Genomic DNA, 18,605 nt, shown 5'->3' with positions numbered 1-18,605 from the left:
CAGAACTGTCTTTTGTCAGAGCTCTTGCTCTTAACCCTTTTATATTTTATACAGTCATAATGATTAGATGGAATTTGAATGAAATAGTCTTTTTGTTTTTCTCCACGTCCTTGGTCCATCTGGTCCCAATTTGCCATACATAATCTTCCTAAAATGCTACTTCTTCAGTTCACACCTTTGCTCCAAAATCATCACTGGGTCCCTACGATCAGCTTTAAGTGCACTGGGTTGGTGTTCAAAGCTCTCCCTGACCTGGCCCCAGTCTGCCTTTCTCACTACAGGGCTTTCTCAAACCCTACTCTCCATCCAGCCCTGTAGGTTTACTTATTGTCTTTGTACCTTCTCTCCTCCATACTTCTGTTGTAGCTGTTCCCTTCTCCTGGGTTGCCCTCCGTATTCCACGAAATCCATCCAACCCTCGCTCAGTTGCTCAGTCGTGTCCGAATCTTTGCTACCACATGGACTGTAGCCTCCCAGGCTCCTGCATCCATGGGATTTTCCAGGCAAGAGTACTGGAGTGGGCTGCCATTTCCTTCTCCACATCCAACCCTAAATAGCCCTTAAGTCCCCACTGCTAAGATTCCTCAGTCCTCATCTGCCTCTGAATGAGTGATAACAGGAGTAGCATTTATTGACCACCTACTGTGCATCATACTGTTCCCATTCTCTCTCCACTGAGGCAGATAGTAACACCTTGATACTAAAGGTGAGGGAACTCACAGTTGAGTCATCAGCAAGTATTTCCTGGGTACCAATTCTGTGCCAAACAGCACTGGTTATACAGTGATGGACAAAAGGATGTGGTCCCTGCCCTCATGGAACTTCCATTCTTGTGAGAAATGGAAGAGAGCAAGGCCATGAATATGCAAACTACCAGGGAAGCCCAGTTATAATGATATCATTATTATTAATTCTAACAACTGCCAGGAAGGGAAAGAACTGGGTTCCATGAGAATCGCGGGGGGACCAGTCTGGATTTAGAGGATAGATGGGACTGAGAAGGGAATTTTTAAAAATATATATATTTATTTATTTATAATATTTGGTTGGGCCAGGTCTTAGTTTCAGCGTGCAAACTCTTAGTTGCAGCTTGTGAAGTCTAATTCCCAGACCAGGGATGGAATCCAGGCCCCCTCCATTGGGAGTACAGAGTTTTAGCCACTGGACCACCAGGGAAGCCCTTGAGAGGGGAGTTTTAAATTGAGACCTGAAAGACTAAGAAAGAAAATGTTCCAGGTAAAGGGCACAGCTTATGAAAATGTTTCCAAGTAACAGAGAACTCGGCACCATGGGGTAGTGGGTGCTGTAGCCCCCTCGACCAGGACCGCAGTGACCCTGCCTAACAACCGCCCTTCAGAGGGAATCTCTAACCCCAAACAAATCCTAACCGAGGACCACAGGGAGCCTGGGGCTCAGCGTGCTGTAAACCTAAGCACCCAGGTTGTAACCCTGCTGGAGTCCCAGAGACACTTCTCTGTGTCTCTTGCCCGCTTTTCTCAAAAGCAAAGATTCCTGAACCTGCCTGTAGGAGGCGTGTGGGCTGAGCTTTGGCCAACACCAGAGGTGGACTCTGCTTCTGAGTTGGGGGGCAGATTTGAGCAGCAGAAACTTTTATGTGAGAGAAAAGGTAAATTCACTTCTCAGATCTCTCCTGTTGGGTTGTGTGGGGTGATCTCTACGTGCATAATAAAGTGTCCATTTACTCGATTTTTTTTTTGTTCTGAAGGGTTTCATGAATCAGCATTGGCTCTGTAATCGTTGCACATGGCAGCTGAGAAACACTATCAAGTATTAATTCACATTAATGTGTACAAGTCTGGACATGACTTGTGAAGCATGGTAGCAGTTCTTCATGTTGGGAACTAGTGCAACATTGGATACTATTTTGAGAACAGTTTTCCTAAAAGATGAAATTAAAACTTACAAAAAACCATTTAAATTAGATTAATTTGGAGATATTTATTAAGTGTAAACTATATTTCACTTTAAATTTTAATATATCATTTTGAATATATTAGAGGAAAAGTCACTTTTCAAAACATACATGAAAAATAATTTTAATTAAAAAGTTTAACATTTACATAGTTACTTTGAGGAGAATGTATTCACATATTGTACACTTTGAATGAAATGACATGTTTTTAATCCTTGGAGAGTTAGTCTGGGTTCAGATCATGATAGAAACAGAAAGTAGCCAACTGGAACACAGAAAATAATAAAAAGGGTCTTTTTATAAAAGGGCCTTCCCTGGGGCTCAACTGGTAAAGAATCCACCTGCAAAAAAAAAAAGATTCCACCTGCAATGTGGGAGATCTGGGCTCGATCCCTGGGTTGGGAAGATCCCCTGGAGAAGGGAAAGGCTACCCACTCCAGTATTCTGGCCTGGAGAATTCCATGGACTGTATTGCCCATGGGGTTGCAAAGAGTCGGACACGGCTTAGCGACTTTCACTTTCACTTTTCACTTAAGAGACGTGTCAGTGTCTTAATTTGGGCCAAGGATGGGTAGGTTTAGTATTGGCCATCGAGATTTTGCTGAAAATGAGTGTGAGTTTAGTGATAAGATTCATGTCAAGAACACACACAGAGACTTGCTTGGTGGTCCGGTGGCTAAGATTTTGCACTCCAAATACAGGGGGCCTGGGTTTGATCCCTAGTCAGGGAACTAGGTCCCACATGCCGCAACTAAGAGTTCTCATGCTGCAATAAAAAAAAAAAAAAAATCCCAAATGCTGCAACTGAGGCCTGGAACATTCAAATAAATACCAAAAAAATTTTTTTTGAAAGAACACAGATAACTTTTGGTATCTTCTGCTCTGACACCAGAACACCAAACCTCTCCACAAAGAAAAACAAGCTTGAGACTTTATAACTACACTTTGTTCTGGTCTAAAAATGGCATTTCTGTTTGACCATTGGCATTAGTCACTAGACTCAATTCCACTGGAATTTTAGCTATTTCCTAAAATTAAATCTACTTTCAGAAGACAAAGATTTGCTGCCACCAATGACTACGATGCTGATCAATGACGACTCCTACCGTGTGCCCAGTGCTTTCACTCGATTCTCATAGCACACCTGTGTGTCTGTGGCTCAGAGAAGTTAAGTAATTTGTCTAAGGTCACACAGCTGATGCTTGGTGGAGCCATTCCATGGACAAGCGCCTACTAGGTGTGCGGGATTCCCTTGTTATCTCTAGTCCCTGTGGAAACTCTGAAAGGCAGGTGGGCACATGAGCTCACCTCTCCATTTCCTAGCTGGTAAAGTGGTGACGATAACTATATCCGACTTTATGAAAGTTGTGAGAATCAGATGGATTGATCTATGTTCGGTGCTTAGCGCAGTGCCTGGCACAGAACTGATGTATTATCAAGGTCAGCTGTGGTGCTTTATGTATAAGGAAACCAGGACCCAGTCCCTGAGCGACTCGAACCCAGCCCTCCCTGCCTCAGCCTGCCTGGTGCAAAGGAGAAAAGAGGGCATTTTGGAGAAAGTCTGAAGCAGTGGTTAAGAGCTGGAGATTTTACCCAGAAACAGACCTAAGCATCCTGCTTTCCCATGTCCCAGCGGGGTGACCTTAGGGAAGTTATCCCCCTTGCTTAGAGCCTATTGCCCTGAGCTTGTTTCTCAATCTGGCAAAATAAATTTGTATCATGAGAGGATCCATTCAGGTGGGCTTTTCAGAGACCTGGGAACTCCAGCTGTCTGAAGGTGTGTTCAGGCTCTTGCAAAATAGAAAACAGGTCTGAGCTTTGAAATGGCCGTGTTTTGTCAGCTTTATTTTGTTGAAGGTTGGGGCTTCTTTTATCCATCGAGGTGCTATTGGTGTCACATAGCCCCTGGCAGACTGTTCTAGAAGGGAGTTTCTCTCAGTGAGCTCTAGACTTGCAGTGCCAGGGTCTTAGTCTTTTTTCTTTTTTGGCTCCATCGGTTCTTAGCTGTGGCATGTGAACTGTCAGTTGTGGCATGTGGGATCTAGTTCCCTGACCAGGCATCAAACCCAGGCCCGTGCATTGGGAGCTTGGAGTATTAGCCACTGGACCACCAGGGAAGTCCCCAGGGTCCTAGTGTTATCCTTGCTTCTTGGATAAGGAAACGAAGGCTTAGGAAGATTAAGCCACAGTCCAGGGTGTCACAGGACGACAGGCGGGAGTGAGCAGCATTCAGGCCATCTGTCTGAGCTCAGAGCCTGGGAACAGCACCGGGGTGGCCCATGGAGGGGCTTCTTGAGCATTTGCTGAATGAAGCCCTGGTGGTTGTAGGGCGCTGGCTGAAGGGGCTGAAAATGGGGTGCCAGCGTGGTTTTCTCCTCATGGAATGCATAGCCTGTGAGATGAGGTTGTTGGGAGGGACAGAGCATAAAACCGGGGCACTGATGTCTCCTCTAGAAAAGGAGAACATGACAAATAACATTACTGGGGGTTCTGAAATGCTTACTTTTGAAATTACTCCTTGCAGTAAAGCAGTGATTCTCAAAGCGGGTTCCCTGGACCAGCAGCATCGGCATTTCCGGGAACAGGTTAGCAGCTGGGATGCGTAGACTTCACCTCTGACCATCAGCAGCTCTGGGCTGGGGCCCAGCCTTCAGCATTCTGGCATAGCCTCTGGGAATTCAGATGCCCACCTGAGTCTGAGAACCACTCAGCACAGCACCGTCTCTGAGAAACAAGGATGCTATCTCCCCACTGGGTAGTTCCCCACACGTCTCTGAATGATGTCACAGGAGCTATGAAGAAAAGCTCCCTGAGGCCAGGGACTTAGTCCATTCTGTTCACAGCTGCCTCTCCAGGGCCCATGGTGCGTGAGAGTAACTAAATGGGGAGAGAGAGACAAAGAACTATCTTGGATGCTGTGAATGGGGAGGGGAGACCCTGCCTGTTTCTTATTCTGTCTTGATCCTGCAACATGTGACTCTAGTGTTTCTAGTGTTTAAAGATACAGATTTCTGGCACAAGTGGGCCCTTAAATACCTGTCTCTCTACCTAGTGCTCAGGGGAGGAGATATGGCCTTCTTCTACCTCTGGTGGAACAACCCCCTGGGTGTTGTTCAAAGTCCATTTGTGTCTCCAATGTGGTGTATGCCTGTGGCAGGTACAGTATTGACAGGCGGTTTATGAGACTTCAAAAACTTTTCCTTTTTTTCCCTTCCAATGTTCATTTTTTTCCTCTAGTGTTGTTTTTTTTTTTTTAATTTTTGAAACAATTTCAAATTGACACATAAGTTTTAAGAATAGTGTAATGAACTCTGGAATACCCTTGGCCAAAGACTGATAGGTTTTTCCTACTGCCCCAGTAATGGCCCTTACAGGTTCAGGGAAACATTGCATTGGTTGTGATGTCTCTCTAGTCCTCCTCAATCTATGAGAAATTGTCAAGGGCAATTCTGTGCTGTGCGATTTTCACTTATGGATGTCTGTGTGTATGTTAGTCACTTAGTTGTGTCTGACTCTTTGTGACCCCCATGGATTGTAGCCCGCCAGGCTCCTCTGTCCATGGAATTCTCCAGGCAAGAATACTGGAGTGAGTTGCCATTTCCTTCTCCATCACTTATGGGTGATTACCATGATTTAACAGTTGCCTTCAGGTGCAACCTCCTCATAAGAAGCCACTTCCTGGACATCCTCCCAACCGAATCCTTGAGGGTGAACAGGGACTATGAACCCAGCCTAAAGCCGTGAAAGGGACAGGTAACAGGAGCCCAATGTAAAGTAGCATAAGCGCCAAAGGGAACTGATTGCCCCCTCAACTGGGTCAGCTAGAGGCAGTCTCACCTCTGGCATGGCTGTGTCCAGGGGCTCTAAAGGCGTCCCCAAGTCTCTCTCTCTCACCCTCCCTGCTCTCCTCTGCGTTCGTGGGCAAGGTGACCTCAGACGACCCTGAGCTCATCCGCTCCCCCAAGCGGAGGCCTGACTGGCTGCACTGTGGTCCCTTCCTTACCCCTGGATCTGCCTCTGTCCTAGGATGGGTGTACTCTGATTGGCCGGCTCGGACCTGTGCCCGCCTCTGGGCGGGGCTCTCTGTGATCTGCGGGAACAGTAGTTTTGAAAAACAAAAGAGGATTTCTTCTCCTGTTCGTTCGGTGAGCAGTCCGCACCGGGTGCTGTTGTCGGAGTGAGGAATAATAATAGCAGCAGCAGTAGCCGTAACATTTATTGAGAGCTTGCTGCGTTCTGGGCCTGATTCTAAGTGGGTTTCCTATCAATTAGCTCATTTGATACTTAGCCATTTTGTGCCGTCGATTTTTACTTTCATACATGTTTTCCATACCAGCAACTTCACAGACAGGTGCAGTCACTTGCCCAAGGCGACACAACTAGCACGCAGCAGAACCCGGGGCCCCCCACCCTCGGGCGTCACTCTCGAGTGCGTCCTGGGGCGCACGGAAGTTCGCCCTCCAGTTACCTCTCAGTGGTAGAACCAGGTCTCCTGCTCCAGGCTGGGGCTGTCACGTGGCTGTCACCCTCCAGGGCACCTGTGACCCTGGGGCAAGGGGAACACCTGGGCCCAGATCGTTTAGGGGAAGTTTGCTGTTACCCACCAAGCAAAGAGCAGCGCCCCAAGAAACAGAAGACAGAATGAGCAGTGGTTCACACTGGCTGCCCACAAGGATACTCAGGGGGGAGCTAAAGCCGTATTCCAGGCCAATTAACTAGAATCTCTGGGGAGGAGCCCAGGCATTAGTATTCTTTAAGCTTCCCCAGGTGAATTCAGTGTCCAGCCAAGGCGGATGGATAATCACTAGTTTGTGGGCTTTCTAGCTTAACAGAAATAGCCATGGTTTAAGATCCGCCTGGCTTTGACTGTCATTTAGTGAGAAAGCATGAAGGTTCTGGCTGAATCAGTTTCACAAGGTTTTTGCTTAACCTGAGTGTCCAGAGCTGAAAAGCCTGTAGCTGCTTTGAAGAATCAAGCATTATATTAAATTTTGGTGAAAAGTTCTAGCTCTGTAACCTTCCTTTCTGGAAAAAGAAAATAAAATCCTTAAAAAAAAAAAAAAAAAAAAAAAAAACCCACCAGGCCTTGAGATTTGGCTCCACCATCGCAAGCTGTGTGATTTTGTGCCAGTCACTTACCTTCTCTAAGTCTCAATTTCCTCATCTGTGGGAAAGGTTCTAAGTCCCTCTTCTTTATGTGAAGATCAAATGAGATGATACCTATAAGACCTCCAGCATAGAATTGGCACTCAGCTCCATTCTTGCTATTAAGGAGGGGTTAGGACAGAAATGGGCTTCCCTGGTGGGAGACCCGGGTTCGATCCCTGGGTCCGGAAGATCCCCTGGAGAAGGAAATGGCAACCCACTCCAGTAGGGGCCTGGAGAATCCCATGGACAGAGGAGCCTGGTAGGCTACAGTTCACGGGGTCGCAAAGAGTGGGACACGACTGAGCGACTTCACTTTCACTTTCACTTTTTAGGACAGAAATGGCTTCTGCAGGACCATCCAGGGAGTCAGAGCTGTGCCAACGACTCACCATCCCTAGGCTGAGGCTGTGGAATGGACTCTGGGAGCCTCAGACCCAAGCCCCTCCCTCCTTGATCTTCCACCCTCGCGGAGGGTCCTAAGGCTTCTGAGTAGGGTGAGCCTGGGATGGAATGGGCCGGGTGGGAGTTGGGGCAGAGACCGGTGGGGGAAAGGGGAAGTCAGCGTGTGTGCACTGACTTAGTCTTACCACCAGGTGGCGACAGGAACCCACCCACTGCGAGAGGAACAGTCAGGCTGAAGGAACGGACGACTGGGAATAACACAAAGATATTAGAGGACTGTTTTGAGTACTAGGTAAATGCTAAAGCCTTATTTTCTTTCATTTCCATTTACTTCATGCAGTAGTCCTGGGGTAGGCGCCATTACCCTCCTTTACGGGATGAAACTGAGGTGGTGCTGGTGACTGGCAACCAGGAATTTAACTGAAATCAGTCAGACTCCAGGTTGGTCTCTTAATCACTGAAGTCATAGGTCAGAGCTGCAAGGGTCTTTAGAAAATCTCGGGTCAAGTGATTCCCAAACCTGTTTGATGATAAAAATCACCTGAGGCTCTTCAAAAAATTCCAAATTCCTGGGTCCCAGACAGGCATTGAATTAGAATTTCCCAGGAAAATTGGCTTGGGAATGTGTCTGGTTAACAAAAGTCCCTGTTTGGAAATGTGATCTGCTCTCAGAGGGGGAAACTGTCCTGCCTAAGGTCACACAGCCAATCCCCTCCAACCTCCTAATACCCTCTAGTTCAGAAGCCAGGCCACACCCACCCCCTCCAAAGATGAGACTGTATAGCACGTGACGTAGCAATTCCTCTTCTGGGTATATGCCCAAAAGAGTTAGAAGCAGGATCCTGAAGAGGTATTTGAACAGCCATGTTCATGGTAGCATTATTCTCAACTGCTGAAAGGTGGACACCACCCAAGTGTCCTTCAACAGGTGAGTGAATAAGCAAATGTGGCGCATGCATTCATACATGCTCAGTTGTGTCCGACTCTTTGTGATTCCGTGGACTCTAGCCCTCCAGCCTCCTCTGTCCATGGACCTTTCCAGGAAAGAATACTGGAGTGGGTTGCCATTTCCTTTTCCAGAAGCAAATGTGGTATAAACATACAATTAAGTATTATTCAATCTTAAAAAGGAAGGGAATTTTGACACATGCTACAACATGGATAAACTTTGAGTACATTAGGCTCAGTGAAATAAGTCCACCCACAAAAAGACAAATACTGTATTCCACTTATATGATAGTCAAATTGTTTTCGTAGAGGCAGGAAGTAGAGTGGGCCTGAGGGGAGGGAGCAATGGGGAGTTATTGTTTAATTGTAACAGAGTTTCAGATTTGCCAAATAAAAATAGTTCCAGAGATGGCTGGTTGCCTAGTAATGTGAAGGTTACTGACATTGAGCATCACCAACTCAATGGACATGAATTTGAGTCAAGTCGGGGATATAGTGAAGGACAGGGAAGCCTGGCATGCTGCAGTCCATGGGGTTGCAAAGAGTCAGACCCGACCTAACTACTGAACAACACCAGCAACTGACATTGAACTGTACACTTTGAAATGTTTAAGGTGGTTGATTTTATATTATGTGTATTTTACTATAATATAACAATTAGAAAAAAAGATAAGATGATCTGTGCCCAGCCCTGGAGGGTTGATAGAGGTGAAGAGTGAGAAGGTAAATGTGATTTTCTTCTTTTGATTGACTTTTTGAATAAATACATGTGGAATTTGATGAGTGTTGATTGTGAATCCTCTCTTTTCCTCAAAGAGGATTATACTAATAATGTATGGATACACTTTTTCCCCAATAACTTCAACAACTTTTGGTTCTATTATTGTACCTTTTTTTCTACTTAATGGGCAAAATATAGTACTTCATTATTATTTAAATTTACATTAACTTTTGCTAGATTTAAAATAGAAGGTCCAGAATTGACCAATGCCGTTGACAGCCTCAGAATGATTTTCCTCAAAATGTTAATGCTTGATTTATTATACTAAATAAAACAAGTCCATGTTTTTTGTTAAAGTAAATTAAAAAACCTACTAGGTCTGTTACAGAAAAGAGATAGTTTGGTTCCTGCTTGACCTTTGGCCTTAGGGTTTCTGCTTATTTAGCACGAATTCCAGGTTCTGAGATGGAAGCTCTTGAAGCAGAGGGCTCATGAAGTTGAGGACCACGAATGTAAAAACTCGTGTTCATTTTGCATCATCACCTGCCAGTCCTCCCAGTGGCTGTTATTATTATTATTTTTTAAATATTTATTTGTTTATTTTGGCTGCACCAGGTCTCGGCATGCAGGATCTTCGATCTTCCTTGCAGCACGCGGGATCCCTAGCTGCTCCATGTGTGATTTGTTTTAGTTGCGGCATGTGGGGTCTACTTCCCTGATCAGGGATCAAACCTGGGCCGCCTGCATTGGGAGTGCAGACTCTTAGCCACTGGACCGCCAGGGAAGTCCCCTAGTAGCTGTTACTATGTACCTCCTAGGTCATTCTCCTTATTTTTTTTTTAATTGGAGTATATTTGATTTATAATGTGCTAGTTTTAGGCATACAGCAAAGTGAGTCAGTTATACACACACACAGTGGGGGTTTCTCTTGTTGCGGAGCCTGGGCTCTCTGTGCCCCGGCTTTAGTAGTTGTGGCTTGAAGGCTCTAGAGCGTGGGCTCCAGTAGTGGTGCATGGACTTAGTTGCTCCCCAGCAAGTGGAATCTTCCCAGAGCAGGGATTGAACCCACATTCCCTGCCTTGGCAGGCAGATTCGTAACCACTAGACCACCAGGGAAGCCCCATATCCATTCTTTTTTAGATTCTGTTCCCATGTAGGCCATTATAGACTATTGAGGAGAGTTCCCTGTGCCATACAGTAGGTCCCTATTAGTTATCTATTTCATATGTAGTAGGTCACTCTCCTTTTGATGGGATAAAAATGGTCAGTGAGAGGCTGGGCACAGAGATGTTTCCTTGCTCCCTTCCCCAGCCCCTGCACCAAGAGTCCTGTAATTATTGATCCAATTTCTCCTCCCTGCCTTCCCTTCCTGAGGAAGAGTGATTCTTCCCCATGGGAAAGTAGCTGCTGAGTTGAGCTAGATGTGGAGGAGGAGCGTTTTTTATTTTTTTATTTTTTTGGTGGCAGATGGAAATTGAGTAGCTTCGGGGCATGAAGAAAGAGAAGAGAGGAAAGGGGGGTTTAATGAGTGTGCCTTTGAACTATGTACTTGACTTCCTTTAAATCCTCCGAGAGGTGTGACTAAAGAATGAAATTGCTTGTTAATTACTTTGGCTGGTGGGTTGTATTTCTGGTGCTAGCTATACCTTTCTGAGACTGGATCATGTGTGTCCACATTTTATTAGGGTTCCACCCTTACTAATGAAGACTTGGGCACGAGCACTTCAGCCTCCAACACCCTGGGGACTTGGCTCCTTGACAGCCCTGCCACCCACCCCCAAGACCACACCCGGGTCCCTGTCATCACCCGAAACTGCTCCACCTCTGAAATTACACTCCAGACGTCCCAGTCTCTAGTGACAGTCTCCTCCCCACACCCCTGCCCACTTCCCTCCCCCACACCCCTCCTCTGCCCCCGCTGGGGCTTCCAGCCCATTGATGCCTGTTGTTCTTTTTTCTGTTGGTAATGACACTCACTTATTCCTTGGAAGAAACTTGATTTTTTTCTCCCATATGGATATGATTCGAATGAGGCCGACTCTACCCTCACATCTGGGCAATCGTATTTCAGACCCTTGGCCACAGCATCGGGTCAGGGGTGACCCTGGGAGAGCCAACCCAAGGGCCCAATTTTCTTCTGCTCCTGTGGCTCACCTGGGAGGACTTAGCCGGGGCTGTCCTGGGGTCAAGAGCCTGCAGGATAACGAGAAAAGCTGAGCAAAGAGGGGAGGTTCCTAATAGTCTTGTTGGAGTGGTAACTAGCCATTCCTGAAAATACCCTGGGCTTTTCGGCTATGTGAGTCAATGTCTGAGATCCATGATTCAGGATTGGACTCTATCACCTGAAACAGACGTGGCTATTACAGTGCTGCTCCACTCAGGCTCTAGATGAGGGGTACCTAGATGTGGTTGCTCATCAGAATCACATGGGTACCGGGGTACTTTCCTGGCAGTCCAGTGATCAAGACTCTGCTTCCACCGCAGGGGTCATGGGTTTCACCCCTAGTCAGGGAACTAAGACCTTGCATGTCAGCATGCAGCCAAAGAACAAAAGAATCACATGGGAAGATTTTTTTTATTAAAACCTTTGTAGATACAGAAAAAAAAGCATAAAACATAAATATACAAGTGAATGTATTATTACAAAGCTGACTCCCATGTAACCTCGTTAAGGTCTAGAAAGACAACACTGGGGACTTCCCTGACGGTCTAGTGGTTAAGATTCTGTGCTTCTAGTGTAGGTTCAATCCGTGATCAGGGAACTAAGACAGCGAGGCCAAAAAACAAAGCAAAACACTGTCAGACTCAAAGCCTCAGCCCCTCCTGCCCTTTATGGAACCACTACCCTCGCTTCCTTCCATCTTTTTCAGCCTGAGGATGCCCTCCTAAACAACATGGGTGTAGTTCTGCCTGTTTCAGAGTGTTGTGCAAATGGAATTACTTATTAATCTTAATGAAACCAAATTTGTCAGGCTTCTCATTTAAGGTTGGTGCTTTCGTGTCAGGAAAAGTAATCGGTCACTACCCCGAGGCTTTCATCCTCACACTTTTCTTTCGCCTTCTATCGTCTCTTGTAATCTTTAATGTTCTGCCCTCCACATGATGACAGCTCACCTGAGATTATTTGTTTATGGTGTGTGGTAAGGATCAAGTTTCGCTTTTCCCCGTGTGAACACTCAATCCATTTATTGAGAAAGCTCATCTTTCCCTGCGGTCTTATTGCACATGAATCATAAGTGCTGTCCTCCTCTGTGTCAGTTCCTAGTCTTCCTCAGTCTGTCTATGCTGGTGCAAGTATCACCCTCTCCTCATCACTGTCCTTTATCACCTTTTGCTATTCAGTTGAGTAATATTTCCAAGTTGGGTTGTTTTGTTTTTTAATTTACATACATATTTTAGAATCAACCTGTCACATTCTACCGAAAAATAACCCATGAAGAGTTTTATCTGATTGTACTGCATTCATATCTTCTAATACTTTTTCAAAAAATGTGCACATATTGAGAAGATTTAAGATGGGGGAGACCTAACAAAATTTGTTGGGTTTTTTTTCCAGCTTAATTGAGATATAATTGACATACAACACTGTGTATGTCAAAGGTATACAATGTGATGATTTGATACATTTATAAATTGCAAAATGATTGCTACCATAGCATTAGCTAACATTCCATCCTGTCTCATAATTACCATTTCTTTTGTGTGGTAAGGACATTTAAGATCTACTCTCTTAGCAATTTCAAGTATGTAATATATTATTAGCTATAATCTCCATGCTGTTATTTTATACCCCCAGAATTTATTAATCTTATAACTGGGAGTTTGTATCCTGGAAGTTTGCCTTCCAATCTTTGAATGTGGTGTGTGTGTGTGTGTGTGTGTGTGTGTGTACACATGTGTACTCATGTGTATATATATATACATACATTTATTCAGTTAATTAAATTTTTTTCTCATTGGATTTATTCCTTGATAATTGTTGGTGGCTTCCCTGATGGCTCAGTGGTAAAGAAGCCCCCTGCCAATGCAGGAGATGGGGTTCAATTCCTGGGTTGGGAAGATCTCCTGGGGAAGGAAATGGCAACCCACTCCAGTATTCCTGCCTGGAGAAATCCCATGGACAGAGGAGCCTGGCGGGCTGCAGTCCATGCGGTCGCAACAGAGTCGGACACGACTTAGTGACTAAAACAGCAATAACAGCAGATAATGGCTCTATGTTTTAGTGCTTTAAGAATTGTTTATTTATTTTTGGCTGCTCTGGGGTCCTAGTTGCTGCACATGGACTTTCTCTAGTTGCAGGGAGCCTGGACATCTCATTGGGGTGGCTTCCCTTGTGGAGCACAGGCGCTCGGGCTTAGTGGCCCCAAGGCATGCAGAGTCTTCCCGGAGCAGAGATTGAACATGTGTTCCCCGCGTTGGCAGGCAGATTCTTCACCACTGGATTACCAGGGAAGTCCTTAGTGCTGTTTTTTAAAAACATCTGTTTACTTGGCTGCATTGGGTCTTAGTTGCGGCACGTGGGGTCTTGGTTGCATCATCTTTCATCGCAACACACGGACTGTCTAGTTGTGGCACACAGACTTAGCTGTCTTGTGGCATGTGGGATCTTAATTCCCTGACCAGGGGTCGAACTCTTGTCTCCTGTATTGCAAGGTGGATTCTTAACCATTGGACCACAAAAGAAGTCCCTTTTAGCTGCTTCAGTGTCTTATTTAAAATCCAGATCCTTTGGCTCAGCCTCTGAAGAGTCTGAGTGAGTAGTTCGGGGTGAGCAAGCCCATGTACACAGTTAAACCATCTGAATTTCTTTTTTTTTTTTTAATTTGGCTATGGTGAGAGGTGGCGGTTCTAACTCATTTTCTCCCTGGTGGGATCCCAGTGAGTCAGCAACAATTATTGAAGTACATTCTTCCCTCACCAAATTGAAATCCTTCATTGTCACATTTTAAATCAAATCTATTTTGGTATCTGTTCATGTGCTCTTCTGTTACGCTGAATTTTTCATCATTGTCTTGACCAGTCTTGGAAAAGTCTTGATAGGAATCAGAGTTCTGGAAAAGCCCACCTTCCCCATGCCCTTAGCCAGACTTGAGGATAGTGAGCATCCCATCTTACTGGATACACCTGGCAAGACATATACAATCCCAGCATACACAGGATTGTTTCTGCGTGGTGTGGTTATATACGCATCTCTGCATGACTTTTCTCCCTGACAGCCTTGCCAGCCACTCAGCCCCACCACCGCTCTGCTGCAGACTAATCTCATTACACCCTCATCCCTGTTTATGGTCTCTGCTCAGCCTCCTCCCTGTATCTAATCCTCATCTGGCCAAGCTTTCCGTTCTCTCATCCTGTCTCCTGCTCCTCTACTAAAAGCCCTTCATGAGCCCGTCCAGATTCAGACACGGGAAGCACCCTGGGGTTTGTCTTCCCTGGATACTTCCTTCATCTCCTAGCTCGTCTGGAAAACTGAGTCTCCCTGGGGACCCGGCTTTCCCCGCCACTAGCTCAAATGGTGGCTGTCTTCTCTCTCTGGCTCCTCTTGCCATGGGGCCAAGAAGAGGTGGGGTCGGCAACCGACTCGTTCCACTTCCAGAATGTGACCCTTCCTTCTCCCCCCACCTGCAAACTCTCAGCTTTAAATCTCATGCTGTTTAACCGAACAGTTACTGCAGAGCTACTGGCCCTAGGTCAGTCCTAATTCCTTGAAGAGTTTAGCTCCTAATTCACTGCACCTTCTCTCAAATACCACTGCAGTCACAATTTTTCTGAAGTATAATTGACCTACAACACGGTATTAGTTCTTGGTGTACAATTCAGTGACTCAGTATTTCTGCACATGACGCAGGGCTCACAATAAGTGCCCATCTGTCACCTATACAAAGATGTTATGTAATTATTGACTCTACTCCCCATGTGGCACATTTCATCCCTGTGACTCATTTATTTTGAAACTGGAAGTTTCTACCTATTAATTTCCTTCTCCTATTTCACTCACGCCTCTCCCCTCACCCTTTTGGCAACCTTTCTTCTCTGTATCTCTGACTCTGCTTCTATTTTGTTGTTTGTTCATTTATTTTTTTAGATTCCACATGTAAGTAAAAGAATACAGTGTCTTTTTCTGTCTGACTTATTTCACTTAGCATGATACCCTGTAGGTCTATCCATGTTGTTTCAAATGGCAAGATTTCATGGTTTTTTTATGGTTGAGTAATATTCTGTTGTATAGTAGTAGTAGTGTTAGTCACTCAGTTGTGTCTGACTCTGTGTGACCTCATGAACTGTGGCCCACCAGGCTCCTCTGTCCATGGAATTCTCTAGGCAAGAATACTGGAGTGGGTGGCCATTCCCTTCTCCAGGAGATCCTCCCAACCCAGGGATGGAACCTGGGTCTCCTGCATTGCAGACAGATTCTTTACCTTCTGAGCCACCAGGGAAGCCCATACACACACACAGATATATACTGCATCTTGTTTATCCACACTCATCTATTGATGGGCTTCCTAGGTGGCACAGTTGGTAAAGAATCTACCTATAATGGAGGAGACTCAAGAGATTCAGGTTTGATCCCTGGGTCTTGAAGATCTCTTGAAGAAGGGAATGGCAACTCACTCCAGTATTCTTGCCTGGATAAGCCCATGGACAGAGGAGCCTGGCAGGCAATGGTCCATGATCGGCACTTAGGTTTCTTTCATATCTTGGCTTTTGTAAATAATGCTGTAACAAATGTGGGGTGTATGTATCATCTAATGGGTGGTTTTGTTTTGCTAGAAAAAACACCTAGAAGTGGAATTGCTGGATTGTATGATAGTTCTATTTTTAATTTTTTTGAGGACCCTTCATACCGTTTTCCATAGCGGTTGCACCAATTTACATTCTCACCAACAGTGTAGGAGGGTTCCCTTTTCTCCACTTCCTCACTAATGCTTGTTATGTTTTGTCTTTTTGGTGATATCCATTCCAACAGGTGATATTTCATTGTGGTTTTGATTTGTATTTCCCCAACAATTAGTGAAGTTCAACATCTTTTCATATACCTGTTGGCCATCTGTATGTCTTCCTTGGGAAAATGTCTATTCTGCTCCCCTGCCCATTAATATATATATATATATATATATATATATATATATAGCTGCACCAGGTTTTTTATCTTCTTGCGGCATATGGGGTCTTTAGTTGTGACATGCGAACTCTTAGTTGCAGCATATGGGATCTATTTCCTGACCAGAGATAGAATCTGGGCCCCCTGCTTTGGGAGTACAGTTGTCTTAGCCACTGGACTACCAGGGAAGTCCCACCCCTGCCCACTTTTCAATGGGCTGTTTGTTCCAGCCATAATTCTTTACATGCTCAGTGCTCACATAGATGGTCCTTCTCACCCCCTGGTCCCTCAGTCCCCTGACTCCTCTCTACCTGTGACCTTGCCTTCACCTGGCCTCAGCTCTCTGCCGCACAGTCACACCTGAGGCTCTACTATTACCAGTGACAGGCCCCTCATTTGGGCTTGCTCTTTGCTGGCCCTGCCTGAGATCCAAGCTGTAGGCATCCTCTCCCCATTTAACTCCCCACCTTCCCTGATTCTTCATCACAGTTGCTTTGGGCACCGCCTTTGCCTGTTTTGTAGTTTGCATTATTTTCTGGTTTCCTCAGAGATGTTCTTTCTGTTCCTCGGTTCATCAATATGAGACCACACTGGGTTTGTGTGCCCGGTTATCTGTTGCTGTATAACTTAGTGGTGTAAAACAATAGCTGGTTTATTTGGTCGTGATTTTGATTTTGTGGGTCGGCAGTTTAGTTGAGCTCAGCTGGGAGATTCTTCTGCTGGTTTCTCCTGGCAGCAATCATCTGGTGGCTCGGCTGGGGCTGGGAGAACGCCCCGAGACGGTCAGACTGTTGGTGCCGGCTGTCTGCGGGGCCATGTGGCCTCCCATTCTCCAGGAGGACCACCCTGGCTTCTTTCCCTGGCAGTCTCAGGGCACTGGGAGAGTGGACAGTCAGGGCTAGTGGAAGCTGCAAAACTTCTGAGGACCTGGTCTCAGAACCCCTGTAAAATCACCTTTGCCATGTTCTGTTGGTCACAGCACATCACAAGCACAGTTGGCATTTAAGGGAGTGGAGACATAGATGTCCCCTTGCCAGGAGTTGCAGTCAAGTCACACCTCGAAAGGGTTTACACACAGAGACGGGAGGGACTGTCACTCTTTTATTTTGCCGTCTCTCCTGGTGTGTCCGCCGCTACAGACGGGAGAGTACTGAGCAGTTTGCTGGTTGAGTTTTTTTTTTAAATGTGGACCATTTTTAAAAAGTCTTTATTGAATTTGTTATAATATCGCTTCCATTTTGTTTTGGATTTTTGGCTGCAAGGCATAGGAGATCTTAGCTCCCTGACCTGGGATGGAACTCACACTCCCTAATTTGGAAGATGAGGTCTAAACCACTGGACCACCAGGCAAGTCTCTGCTTGGTTGATTGACTAAAACTTGGACTCAGTGATTGACTCCGTTCAGTGAAGTTGAGGTGTTAGCACGTCCCTGAAATTATGTAGAACGGGTCCCAACGTGCAGGAGGGAAGAAATGTGAAGAGGATTTGTCATGTGTGATGGGCACATCCCCTGTGAAGTCCCAGAGGACACATCCCTCCAAGGGCATTCTGTACCAGTGTCCTCGACCAGCTCTGTGCTGGCTGCTTCCCATAGGCCAGGAGTACCAGGAGGCCACCCCTGAGACGGGCTCCCATATTTCAATGGCAAAGCTGGAGGCCTGGAGCAGGAGGGGCTCCAGGGCAGCATTTAGTCACCAGAACATCACGGACATTGGAGAATGGCAGTCAGAATGTTTTGATCTGTGTGGATTTTGAGGGTGCCCAATTGACCCTGGTGTCCCTAGGAGTAAGATAGATGAACAACCTATAAAATATTTCTTAATCAGCAGAGCCAGAACCCTTAGTTCCCACGATAATGGTCACAGTCCCCACCCAGTCTCTGGACCTAAGGCAGTTCATAACCTCAGAGCCCTTTGACTGAGTTGAAGCTGGGGTCCCTCTGAGATGGGATCTTGTAAGCTCCCGTAGCGTGCAATATAAATCTTCCAAGCTCTCCTCCAAGGGCCCTGCAGCCATTTACTAGGGTAGCTGTGTCTTGGATAAAGGGACACTCTCAGCCTCTTTGGAGATCACTGGATACTGGTTTTGAATTGTCATTAATTCCTGGCAACCCAAAAGGCCAGTAGGGCCTTACGGTGGTCAGATGATAAATAGAATTTTGGCTGAAGTCTAAATCACAATGAGCCAAGCAGAATCACAGACCCATCCTGTGACTGTTTTCCTAGTTCTTGAATGAATACTTGGCTAGTGGTAGAATCCTCATATTAACTCTCGGAACTATTGTATAAAGGCTATTTTGGCAGGAAGTACCACAAAGAAGAATCTCAGAATTGACCTTCCCTAACTGGGTA

The sequence above is a fragment of the Odocoileus virginianus genome, chromosome 27, assembly GCF_023699985.2.
Source record: "Odocoileus virginianus isolate 20LAN1187 ecotype Illinois chromosome 27, Ovbor_1.2, whole genome shotgun sequence".
Taxonomy (NCBI): Eukaryota; Metazoa; Chordata; class Mammalia; order Artiodactyla; family Cervidae; genus Odocoileus; species Odocoileus virginianus.
This window is presented reverse-complemented; position numbering follows the sequence as displayed.